Source organism: Peromyscus californicus, unplaced genomic scaffold (genome assembly GCF_007827085.1).
Source record: "Peromyscus californicus insignis strain IS unplaced genomic scaffold, ASM782708v3 Scaffold_6__1_contigs__length_162567912, whole genome shotgun sequence".
Taxonomy (NCBI): domain Eukaryota; kingdom Metazoa; phylum Chordata; class Mammalia; order Rodentia; family Cricetidae; genus Peromyscus; species Peromyscus californicus.
In genome coordinates this window covers 22,077,362-22,090,637 of record NW_026294584.1, presented here as the reverse complement: position 1 = coordinate 22,090,637, position 13,276 = coordinate 22,077,362, and the positions used below count along the sequence as shown (strand labels likewise).

Below are 13,276 nucleotides of genomic sequence, written 5' to 3'. Positions count from 1 at the left end.
GACAAACTTCACCACCCTGAGAACCACAGCTGGGCTCGATGACACCAGTTTGCATCGGTTTCCATTCACTAAAATCAGCCTCATTACACTCCCTCACACGTGCCTCAGAGCCCTGGGGCAGGCACAGTGTCGCCACGGCCGTGACCTAGCTCCACACTTCCTCCAAACTTCAAGCCCCTCTTCTTTCCCCAGAATCGTACTGTTTGCAGTTTGCTTCCTAACAGATCAGCAATTATTTATATTTATATATTGATCTTCACAATTCTGTATTAAAAATGCTGCTATGCTTCTTAAAATTTCTGGCTAAATCCTCACTAATAGTGATCAGAATCTACGTGAAATCAAAAGGAGAAATTCTGTATTTGTAAGGTATTTTTAAGGCAAGTGCTTTAAAGGTACAGGTTAATTTGAAAATAACTCACTTGAGAGCAATACTAAGTTGACCATCTATTAGAATGAGGTAGCTGTTGCTATGTGGGCTCGTTTCTGAGTTCTTTATTCCAGGGCTTCTTAAACTTCTGCCACTCAAGGTCTCTTTTCACCTGAGAAATCTTACACAGCCCTGGGTGTACAGATAAAATAGGTGTGCAAATCAAACAAATTTCAAGAACTCTGGGCTGGTGAGCTGGTTGACACCTGGGTAACCCTCGCTAAATTCATTGGATTGATGTTGAAGTTGGAGGAACCTAGGAAGCTATCTATTTCTTTTAGGCTTTCCAAATTTAAAAGGAGTTTGGATGTTTTAAGTATTCCCTTAAAGGAGTCTTTATTTTTTATTTTTTGGCATGTGTTATGAGATTTCCCTGATCATTTCTGACTCTAATAGTTTGAGTTTCTCTTTCTTTTATTAGTTGAGCCAAGGGTCTGTCAATTTTATCTCTTCAAAAACCAGCTCTTAGAATCATTGATTCTTTGTATTGTTCCCATTGGTTCTATTTCATTAACTTCTGCTTGATTTTTCTATTTTTTTCTTGCATTCTACTGGCTTTGAGTTTGATTTGGTTTTCTTTTCCCAAATTCCTGAGTTCTGTCAGTATGCCATTTGTTTGGGATCTTTCTGATTTTTTTTAATGTAGTCACTTAGGGCTGCATACACCAGTCTTAGCACTGCTTTTAATGTGTCCCAGGGGTTTTGTTGTGTTGTGTTTTCATTTTCATTTATTTCCAGTATTTTTTTCATCCCTGATTTCTTCTTTGACCCATTCATAACTTAATAATGAATTATTCAATAGCCATGAATTTTCGTACTTACTAGAGATTTGTTGCTATTGTTTTGTTTTATTGCTTTATAGTCAGAAAGGATACACAGAACTATTTTTATGTTTCTGTATTTTTTGACATTCGCTTTGTGTTCCAGGATATAGTCTGCTTAGAAAAGCTTCTATGGGTTGCTGAGAAGAATGTATATTAATTGGTGTTTTGGTGGAATATTCTGTAGGATTCTGTTCGGTGCATTTGATGTATGATATCATTTAATTCTATTGTTTCTCTGCTTATTTTTTGTCCACACGACCTGTCTATTGGAGAAAGTGGAGTATTGAAATCACAAACTACTGTGGTCCTACCACAGCCAGGGTATGTATTGATGTCTGTGGCCCAGGGTGATAACCAAAGGCTGTTTGGATGCCCGGGGTCTAGGCTACAGTCTGTGGCTGTGTTGGTGCCTGAGGATTGTGCCACCACCATGGCCATACTGACCTTGGTAGCCTGTGGTACCACATGGGGCCATGGTGGTTTTGGGGCCCAGGCTGCTGCCTGCCTAGGGCCACGTCTGGGTCCCTGGGACCCAGGAACAGCCAGGGTCTGGGTTGATGTCCATGGCTCCTGTTGCCATCAAGGACTGTCCAGATGCTGGGGTCTCAACAGTCCCCTGAGAACATGTTGGTGTCTGTGGTGGTTTGAAAGAAAATGACCCCCAAAGGGAGTGGCACTATTAGGAGGTGTGGCCTTATTGGAAGAAGTGTGTCACAGTGAGGGTGGGCTTTGAGGTCTCTTCTACTCAGGCTTCTTGCACTGTGACAGTCGACTTCCTGTTGCTTCTGAATCAAGATGTAAGACTATCAGCTCCAGCACCACATCTGCCTGCATACTGCCATGTTCCTTGCCATCATGATAATGGATTGAACCTCTGAGACTGTAAGTAAGCCACTCCAATTAAGTGTTTTCTTTTTTTTTTTAAGATTTATTTATTATGTATACAGCATGTATGACTGCAGGCCAGAAGAGGGCACCAGATCTCATTACAGATGGTTGTGAGCCACCATGTGGGTGCTGGGAATTGAACTCAGGACCTCTGGAAGAGCAGTCAGTGCTCTTAAACTCTGAGCCATCTCTCCAGCCCCAAGTGTTTTCTTAATAAGAACTGCTGTGGTCATAGTGTCTCTTCACAGCAATAAAACCCTAAGACAGTGTCTGAGGGCCTGTTGCCACAGAAGCCATACTGCTCTGGATGGCCTTTGCTGCCACCTGGGCTATGGTGACATCTGGGCCCAAGCTGCTGCTGAGGGTCAAGGTCGCTACACAGTAGTAAAGAGTAAGTCCAACATGAAGATAGAACACAAATATATATGCAAGGAGAAATCTGGGAGGAAAAAGAGAAGTAGCCAACTTTGGTTGGAAGTCGACTTCATCACACGTGAGGAAGCTGGGCACACCAACTTGTTTCCTGCTTCCATTTGCTTGGTTTACAGTGTTCCACCCTTTGACTGTGTGAATATTTACCAATGAGTCGTGGGTTTTTTTTTTTTTTTCAGATCACAAATTTTGATCCAATCAGCTAGCCTGCATTCTTAATTGGAGAGCTGAATCCATTAACAACTGGAATTATTACTGAGAGATACTTGCTGATTCTTTCCATTTTACAACTGGTTTTCTTGGTTGGCTAACATAAATTTTGTATCCTTTATTAATCTGAGAGGCTTGCATGTTTGCAGAAATGGATTTTTTATTCTTTCCTAGTTTTCCTCTGTTAATCTATTCCTCTCATAAGATTTAGGTTTTGCTCTGCTTTTGTGTTATAACTGTCTTTCTTTCTCCCTGTAAGTGTCTCTGTGATCCTAGGTTAGTGGTTATGAATTGCTGTGGGTTATACTTATCCTGGAAGGGTATCTCTCTTCATTTATTTAAAAAGATATCCGAGAGGAATAGAGTCACCTTGTTGGGCAGTTATTTACTTTCGGGACTTGAGATGTGTCTCTCCATGCTGTCCTGCCGTTCAGAGTTCCTGCTGGGAGGTCTGATGTTATTGTGAAGATCTTCCCTTTGGAAGAACTGGGCTTTCTTCTCTTGATGCTTCGAGTACAGTGGCTTTGTTCTGCATTGTGTCCGATGTGCGACGATGTAGCTTGGGGAGATTCCTTCCTGGCCATGTCTACTTAGGGCTCCAAATGCTTCTAGCATGTCCATATCTTTCCCTAGATCTTTAGAAATTTTGTGCTATAATTTCAATGAGTAGTTTTTCTATAACTTTAGGCTTTTTTATTTTCAGGAAACGTATTTTTCATCTACCTTTTTGTGTACATGTATATAATGTGTTTTGATTTTATTCACCTCATACTGCCTCCCTCCAACTCTCCCTAAAATGCAGTAAAAAGCAATTAAGTACTTCAGTTATAGCCTTAATAATTCTCAGAAACATGGAATTAGGATACTGCTAGAATAAATATACTTTAAAATTATTAAAGATAAAAAAGATATCTCCCCCTCTTTCTTGTGTGTGTGTGTGTGTGTGTGTGTGTGTGTGTGTGTGTGTGTGTGTGTGTGTGTCATGTGCACAAAGGTGTCCCTGGATGCCAGAGGAGGGCATCAGATCCCCTGAAGCTGGAGTTGCAGAGAGTTGTGAGCTGCCCTACATGGGTACTGGGACCTGAGCTCAGGTCCTCTGGAACAGCAGCAAGTGCTCTTAGCTGCTAAGCTATTTCTCCAGCCCAAGAAAATTAATTCGAGGAAGTAAATCAGAAGAGGGGGATGAAGAAAGAGAAAAGGGGGAAAGTGACACAGAAATAAGAGGCAAAGTAGGTGGACTGGAGACATGAGATATAATCAAATCAGATCACATAGAGCGTAAAAAAGCAGAACAATCATAAAAAGCTAACTGAGCAAAACTGAAAACAACTAGGAAATAGGAATGTAAAAGTGAGAAACAGAAAAAATGCAACAAAAGTTTTGGAAATACAGACTCAGCCTGTACTTCTTCCTTCCTGCATTTAGGTTCTCTTGGTCCCTGGCTTGTTTTAGGAGTTGTTTCTGCTGGTGGAAGAACAGGCTGCTTATATGTAAGTTCTGGCATGTTAGACTGCAACTCTGCTTACCCAAGCTGCAGTCTGTCTGTTTCCCCTCCCAGGCTGAATTCCTGTACGAGGGTCCACCCTCCCGTGGGAGTGTCGCCATGCCCTTCATGAATTGCCCGCTCAGGACAGCATCTACTCTGCTAGCTACTGTCTAAGGTGTGTGCTGAGTGCTTATGCTGTCTACACTCGGATTTCAGTTTCCGAGGCTCTGACAGGGCTATGCTTGTATGAGTGCTTACCTTTTGCAGCTGGGCATTCCTACCTTATGAGGCTCAGGCTGCATTTCCACCTGCATTTTGTAGCCATGCCTGAGTGTGTGTATTCGTATCCAGGTAGTTGCCCTCTTAATCCATGGAGTGGGGTGCCTTGGGGAATTGAAGATACAGTGGTGCCAAGCTTTCTAGATGCTTCCCAACAGAGTGGTTTAATTGCAGCTTCTCTTAGAATCAGCTAGCATAATAGGTAGAACAGCAAGGTTGTTGCCTGCTTTACACAGTTTGGGATTATGTCTAAAACTGTTTTTGTTTTTACTTGTTTTTTATTGAAAATAATCTTCATACACTATATTCTGATCATGGTTTCCCTTCTCCCATCTCCTCCCAGACCCTCCCCACCTCCCCACCCACCCAACTCCACACCTTATTTCTCTCTCTCTCTCTTTAGAAAACAAACAGGAAATAAGAAACTCTTGTTTTTGTTGTGCTTTCTTCTGGAAACTCTCCTTCTCTCTTTCATTTGTGGAACAGTGAGTGGAGAAAAGATTCTTTCCTTCCCAAACCCTGTGTTCAGTGCTCCAAGGCAGAGTCTGCTGCTTCTACACAGAGCTAATGGTCAGTGTTTCTTACCATCGATATTCGACTGACTGTGGATTACCATGGGCCTCTCTTGCCTTTCATGCGTCTCGCCTCTCTCTGACGTCACAGGTCAAAGGTGTTCTTACAGATCTCTGGGAACATAGGAGAGTGCTGTCTGTCCTGTGCTCTTGCCTTATCAGCATCAGTGTTCTGGACTAAGAGTTTCTTTTGTCTTGAGTTAGTTTTGCCTTGATAGTGAATAGTCAGCACAGCAATATTTGGCTCATTTTTGTGGGGAACATATTTTTATTTTTAGTTACTATACATTTTTCTGGTTTAGATATTGTTTTACAGACTAATAATTTTATTTCAATTTCAGAGTATCTGTCTTCTCACTGATGGTTTAAACATATTCATATATATCTATTATATTATTGTCTTATGAACTTTAATTTCTATTTCCTTACTTCTACTTACCATTTTTATGTTTTGTTACATTTTCTTTCCTTTTCTCTGCTGTCTGTTGAGTGGGGAAATTTTTCTTCTCTTTAAAACTTGAGGATCGCCGGGCGGTGGTGGCGCACGCCTTTAATCCCAGCACTCGGGAGGCAGAGCCAGGCGGATCTCTGTGAGTTCGAGGCCAGCCTGGGCTACCAAGTGAGTCCCAGGAAAGGCGCAAAGCTACACAGAGAAACCCTGTCTCGAAAAACCAAAAAAAAAAAAAAAAAAAACTTGAGGATCAGCTTAAGTTTCTTAGTAGTTTTTCTTGGACTTTCTTCCCAAGATGAAACTCTTAGTTATTTACCACATGTCCTCCGTGTTCTGCTTCTGTTGTTATAAGAAAGATGGGAGGAAATTAGACAGTTCCTAGCAAACAATTTCAGAAGAAGAATGGACCTGTCATCCATTAAAATCCCAGTACAGGGAGAAAACTAAGGCAATGTAAAACCAAGGCAGGTGACCAAGAGATCAAGGCTGTTACAATCATCACAAGGGAATAACAATCTGGTCCAGAGCTGGGGATGAAAATATAAAGCAGATAAGCTGACAGGTGCAAATTACTCTGCTGACATGAACTTCACCTCAGCTATGCATCCTATGTATAGATGATAAACTCATGCTTACACCAATTTTCCTTTTATTATTTGAAAATGACTTTTGATAGGTCATAAATGAACTAGAGGGGAAATGTCTTTTTAGAATGGGATTGAAACCTGGGAGAAAGGATTTAACAAGGATATTACCTGTAGTGAGCTAGCACTGTTGGCAAAGGACTTCCAGGAAACTAAGTTATTGAGGTACAGTGTGCTGGGGTGGGAAAAAATACTACCAAGAAACAGTCAGTGTTATGGAAAACCATGCCTCAAGCCTGAGGAAATAAATTTATGATTAATTCTACCCACGTTCAGTCTCATCTCATAAATACTATGCCAATGATTAGTTTTTGCCTGTTTTAATTGTTGGTGCTGCATGGCCAGCAGTTAGAATGAAAGAAAAGTAAAATCACAGAAGCCAAAGAGGAAAAAATTAATCATAAATCAAACACCATGGACCCCCCAGGAAATTAATGTAATAAAATAAATCTCACTTCTGTACTGTACAAAGTCACTGCTCTAACCACCTGGGAAGTTTTGGAGACTACTTCAGGAGAATCAGTATTAGGTAATAAATGTTTAACTCATTACTCCTGTGTAACCATTAATTGTTATGGACTTTTCCTTCCATATAAATGCAATATGATATGTTGACAGTAGTTAGGGGTTTAAGAAAGAGCATAAAAATATATTCCACAGTGAAAGGGTAAGATCTGAACTGAAGCTCTATGGTTTCCTCCGCTCTGACTGTGTAGAAGTTCACTGAGATACACAGGCTTTGGGTCTGCTTAATTTCAGTCTTCTCTTACAAGTTCTTCTTAGTAAACTTTCAGTGTTAAAAAGAAAAAGGAATCTAAATGATTTCAGGTTCACTATGATTCCAAAATTCCAGTCTACCCAATGTCAGATGGCACCCTTGCTCTGTAAAGTAGTGTTGTCCTATGGGAAATATCAGGACTTTGGACAAAAAATTGCGAAGCTAATGCGTGAAACAGAACCGTGGTTCAAATCGGATCCACCTGAAGACGAAGCAAAAACCAGTTCATTCACTCTCCAACTCCAAACCTCAGGTTTCTCTGGCTCTCTCCTAGGAAGATTATCTTCAAGTAAAGTCAGCTGTGTGTCAGCTCCCTACCCAGGGGAGGTGGGGAGGGAGGGAGAAGGAAGGGAGAAGGAAAAGAGAGAGAACTTAAGTCAAGCCTACCTACCCAGTTATTCATTCTTTTGTACTAAAATAAACAACCAGAACTCAGTAGACAAACAGAAAAAGGCAGCTGTGTGAAAGAAGTCCAAGGTACTTACCCTGTACATCAGGTGAGGACAAAAACAAGTGAATGAGAAGTGGTGAGCCCCTTAAGAAACCAGAGAAATTTCCCATGACTTTTCACCTATAAAATAAGAGCGAGATGTGAAGAAAAGGAACTAGTTAAGAGTATGGAAGAAATATAAAAAGTTTAAGGAGTTGTTCGAACAGAAAGGTGAAGTAAGAATGAGAGGGAATGGGGAAGAAGTGAGAATAATTTCCAACCACAAAGTAAAAAGACTCCGGTGTAGAAAATATGAAGCTTCACAAAGGTAAATAAAAGATGAAATTAATAATGACTCCAAGAAAAGTGAGTGGAAAGAAGACAGTGAAAAAACGAAAATAGCAGGAAAGAGAAGGCACCATGGAGGCAAGGTATTTGCTACTAACCCTGAGGATCTGAACTTGAGCTCTGGAACTGACATGGATAAAAGAGAGAACGGACTCCTGCATAGTGTAGTCTGACTTTCACACTCGTGCCTGCCACATGCATGATCACACAAATACACAAATAAATAAATGGAAGCCCACAAGCAGTAATAGAAGACAACCACTGATCACAGCATGTTAAATACAATAAATAATGTAGACATTTTTAAAGAGAAGAAAATCAACAACAAAGCATGTTGTCATCTGTCTTAGCAAATAGTTTAACAACAGTGGGTTCTACAGTCTTGACACCATATTTCCATCCACTAAGGTCAGTATAGCCTGTCTCCATTATCAAAACGGCTGATCTAGTTAACCAGTAACTTTTGTATTTGGTTAATATGCTCTGTTCAGTACCAGTGTTTTATTAGCATGTGTTGATTATACATAATAAAGGATTTTATCCTGAAATTTTGATTCACACATGTGATGTATTGTTATCATATTCACCCTCTGTTAACATTGCCAATTTCTCTCCCATCCTGCTGGTCCCTATCCTCTACCAACCTGGTCCCTCTTCCTTCTTCATATCTTGACTGATGGACTGATAACTCAATAAGTTTCATTAGCATTGTTTCTAGTGTCCATAGCGAGGAATTATCAAGAGGTGTCATGCTCATTACCAATGGCTTTATCACTGAAGAAACTATCTCTCCCTTCCAGAAATAGGTAAATGACTATGGTCATGTAACTTCTAGTAGACCTCTTCAGTGAATTCATCTGGACCTGAGTTTAGTCAATCAAGAAATTTTTTTAAAATATGTATGAGTGTCTTGCTTGCATGTACTTAAGCACACTGTGTGCATGCAGTATCCAAAGAGACCAGGTGTCAGATCTTCTGGAATTAGAATTATAGATGGTTTGATGCAGTAGGGTGTTGAATCTGGGTCCTCTGTAGGAACAGCAAGAGCTCTTAACCACTGAGCCATTTCTCCAGCCCCAAGGTATTTAAAAAAATTTATTATTACTGATTTACTCTCATTGTTATAGGTCTGTTTAAATTACCTACCTTATCTTGATTTAGCTTTGGTAGGTCATACACCCCTAAAATTTCATTCATTTCCTTTAATGTATGTTGTTATGATTCTGAATTTCAGTGGTGTCTGTTGTAATGTCACCCTTTCATCTCTAATGTTATGAATTTATATCCTCTCTCTTTTTTTGATGAATTTCACTAAGAATGTGTCAGTCTTGTTTATCTTTTAAAATAACCACCTCTTTGGTTTTATTGATTTTTTATTGTTTTTGTTTTGTCTTTGTTTCTATTTCATTAATTTCTCTCTTGGTTTTAATTATTTCTTTCTATGTATTACTTTTGAGTTTGGCTTGTTCTTAGTTTTTTGGCGACTTAATTTACATTATTAAATCATTTATGTGAAACCTCTCTGGTCTTGTACACAGACTCCATGCCTGTTTCAACAGTGTCCGTGTTATATTTTACCTGTATCTTTAAAATGAAATGATATACTTTGCTTGAGCTACTCCTGGAGAATTCACAGCTTTGTTGTTGTAGACAATCTTATGAGATCTGAACAATGGCCACAAATTCCCAGGAGCATGGGCACATCACAATAATTCCATTCTTCAGGGAAATTTGGCACACTTGCTAAAGACACATAAGTCTGATATCTTACAGTAACAATGGCATTCTGAAGACAATACATTCTTCACTCATAAATTTGACTTAAAAATTAAAATTAGAGCCAGGCGGTGGTGGTGCACACCTTTAATCCCAACACTCGGGAGGCAGAGTCAGGTGGATCTCTGAGTTTGAGGCCAGCCTGGTCTACAGAGCGAGATCCAGGATAGGCACCAAAACTACACAGAGAAACCCTGTCTGGAAAAACAAACAAAAAAAAAATTAAAATTAACAGGTCTGGAGAGATGGCTCAGCAGTTAAGAGCGTTGGCAGCTAGCTCTTCCAGAGGTCCTGAGTCCAATTCTCAGCAACCACATGGTGGCTCACAGCCATCTATAGTGGGATCTGATGTCCTCTTCTGGCATGCAGGTGTATATGCAGATAGAGCACCATATACATAAAACAAATAAATCTTTCTAAAAAAATTAAAATTAGCAGGTACTGACTAATGCCCTCAAAATGCCTTCACTGTGGAAGCTTTGACAACCTCTTCTCAGGTTTCCTGAAATCTCTAAACTACTTGTGATGAATCTAAATTATTCCAGGATTTCTGATGTAAAAACCACCCCCTCTCTGCTCCTCTGGGCCAAGTGTGTTGCTTATTTGATCCCAACCTTCCTTAGGGAAATCCTGGCTAGAGGTGGAGAGCTATACACCATTTAAACAAGCCTCCTGGGCATCCCTGGAGACACGTTTCTACAGATCGTACTGTAATATTCCGATTTTAATTGTGGTTTGGATCCTGGAAACAGCAGCTGGTAAGGCTGCTGGAGTTTCTGTAAGACAGGATGGAACCATTACTGGAGCATCGGCTGAAGGAAGCTGGGCTTACTCTGTCCTCAGGCCCTTGCTAGATGCCAGGATGCCAGAGACCATCTCCAGACATATAAACTACCTATATACTGCCTTAAGATTTCCTGAGTGAGCAGGAAGGGGAGTCTACAGATTATGTGAATTACACTCTTGACCATCAAGTGCAGTGGAGCTTAGTAGAACTTTGCTGTTTTTGACCCCCAGCCAGAAGGCCCCTCAAAGAGATTGGAATCAAATAAGGAACACACTTGACCAAACTTTAGGCACTTACACCACTGGATGCTTTGGTTCCTTCTCATATTTATTCTTAAATAGTGGGCTACGGATGAGAGCTCCTGAGAAGACGTTGTCTTCAGAGTCTGATTGACTGGTTGGAACTGCCAAACTGTCTCTTGCACCCTTGTCCGAGATGGCAGATGAGGCCACCTGGAGGGTCGGGTCGGGTCGGGTTGGGTCGGATCTGAGATCCCGGTGCAGAAGACTAATGCCGGACTCTGGGATCAGGAACTGTGGGTGCAGTGACTAAAGGAGGAATATAGTCCTTTATCCCCATTTGGAGAATAAGAATTAGGACAATGATTGATTCCAACTGGAGTTCAACAAGGAAGGACCTGCTGATTTGGAAAACGCTGGTACATCCATGACTTCCTCAAATTAGTTGGACATCAAGTTTGAAATTGCTATCGCATATCCCACTACTGCTTCAGAAATTGTAGTTCCTGAGCTGGATGGGAAGATAGCAAAGATGTACAGGGGTGGCAAAATAGGTCTGACCAATCATTTCAAAACTCTGTGGGCCAGGAATGCACCCAACTTTGTACTAGCTCATCCCCCGGCCCTGGGCCTGGGTCCTTGGCTGACAGTGCAAGTCCCTGATCTGATTCAGAAGAGTGTGCGCAAGCACGAAGAAAAATGCAACCAATGAAGGATCAAGCCACTAAGGCAGGACAGAAGGACTTTTGATAGGCTGCTTTCTTGTGACTGGTAATTCTTTCACAGGTTACCTCTGGCTGGTACAAAGTAGCTGGAGGAGGAAAAACCCAATAAAGTAAGGTCACAAAGTTTCTAAATTAAGCTGAATAGGGAGGTGAAAGACTTTGGGTCTTGAAATAGGCAATTTATATTCCTTAGAGCCCTGAGGCATCTCTGCAGGCATAGGGCATGACTGACAGCACATTGCTCTTTTTTCGGTTTCTGGAGACAACCTGTCAATAAAAGCTGCTTCCCATGATGAGAGAGAGAGAGAGAGAGAGAGAGAGAGAGAGAGAGAGAGAGAGAGAGAGAGAGAGAGAGAGAGAGAGAGAGAGAGAGAGAGAGAGAGAGAGGAGAGAGAGGAGCACTGCTGTACTGCGGAGGGATTGGAGTATTATGGGTTCAGAGACTGACTACCTATCTTGGATTCGCTTCAGTCCATAGAACAGCCATTCTTTTCTTTTCTCACCTCTGCATCAGAACTAACATCCTGTGGCTAATATATCTAAAAAAAAAAACAAACAAACTTTGGAATCTATTGACTTAGCAGACCACTGGCTTCCACTAACCCAAAGGCTCAGAATGTTATCAGGTGGCATCTTAGAGGGATTGAAAAGCTTCCCCCATCTTGCTATAACCACCTCTTTGGTGTCCCCACCAATGTGTTTAAAACTTTGCTTGATTTATGATTTTCTTTATTATGTAAAACGACAAAACTTCATGAAAATTCTTCCATGTTAGAACATGGAACTTGGGGTAACCTAAATATGTGTTCCTAAACCATAGTCACTCCAAATGGCTCCAGAATAAACTGTCTCTTCTCCCCTTTAAGATGAAAGCTGTGATTTTATGTCGACAACAGCTAAAGGCATTGCCAAGCCTGATGACCTGAGTTCAGTTTCTGTGGCCCATGTAGTAGAATAAAAGAACTGACTCCTGCAAGTTTCCCTCTGCGTACACATGTGTCTTATAGCGTGTGGACACACACACACACACAAGATAGATAGATTAGATAGATAGATAGATAGATAGATAGATAGATAGATAGATAGATAGATAGATAGATAAATTTGGGGCAAACAGTCTTCTTTTCCAAGTCCAGTCCAACAAGTACACCCCAACCAAGTTTCTCTTTGGCCCCAGCCTCAGCTATCACTACAAATCTTCCATCTTCAGACACAAGTGTTAGAGGTCAGAGTGAGGGCACACATTCTCCCGTAACTCATCAGTAATAGAAGATTTTGCTACAGTAGGCAGTGGTTCATTTAATGAATGACCAATTTAAATTAACAACCAAAGGCAAGAGTAGAAATCCAACCAGGTGTAGCTTATCATACTGATGTTAACTGAGTTAATTCATGGTTTTTATTTCAGGTTTGGGTGCTTTTATTAGTTATAATCCAGAGGCCTCCTCAGCTCAAGTGGGTATCCTATGGAACACTATCCCATGCCCATAACAAAGAGCCTCGTAGTTAGGAGATGATTTCATCTTTAGACTAAAGTCATCCTGAAACACAAGTCAACTGGATCTCCTAAGGCACATCTTAAACTGTCCTTCTTGAATGGACCCTTTGGATACTCTGTGAGTCTCGTATAGTCTTTGCTCACTCTAAAATCCACACCTCTATACTTTGGTACCTGAAGGCAAGTCTCATAGAAGCTACCATAGTCGCTCCCCACAGTCAACTGTGTAGTCAGACTTTCCTTGGGCTGCTGGCCTGCAAATAATGGCATGGAGACTTATTATTAATTATGGAAGCTTGGCCTTTAGCTAAGGTTATCCCCAAATAACTCTGATAACTTAATTAACCAACATTTTTTAATCTATGTCCTGCCATGTGGCTCAGTTGCCTCTCCTCTGTACCATATGTCCAACTTGGTCCACATCTCCCTGGCATCTCTCCTCTGTTCTTCTTCCCAGAGTTCTCTCTCCCTGAAAATCC

The 13,276-nt window shown here is 41.0% G+C and overlaps 1 pseudogene; it reads left to right on the top strand.

Annotated features, from left to right (window-relative positions):
* The first annotated feature begins 10,770 nt into the window (after positions 1–10,770).
* Positions 10,771–11,286, top strand: LOC128098232 (ubiquitin-fold modifier-conjugating enzyme 1-like; annotated as a pseudogene).
* The last annotated feature ends 1,990 nt before the right edge of the window (positions 11,287–13,276 follow it).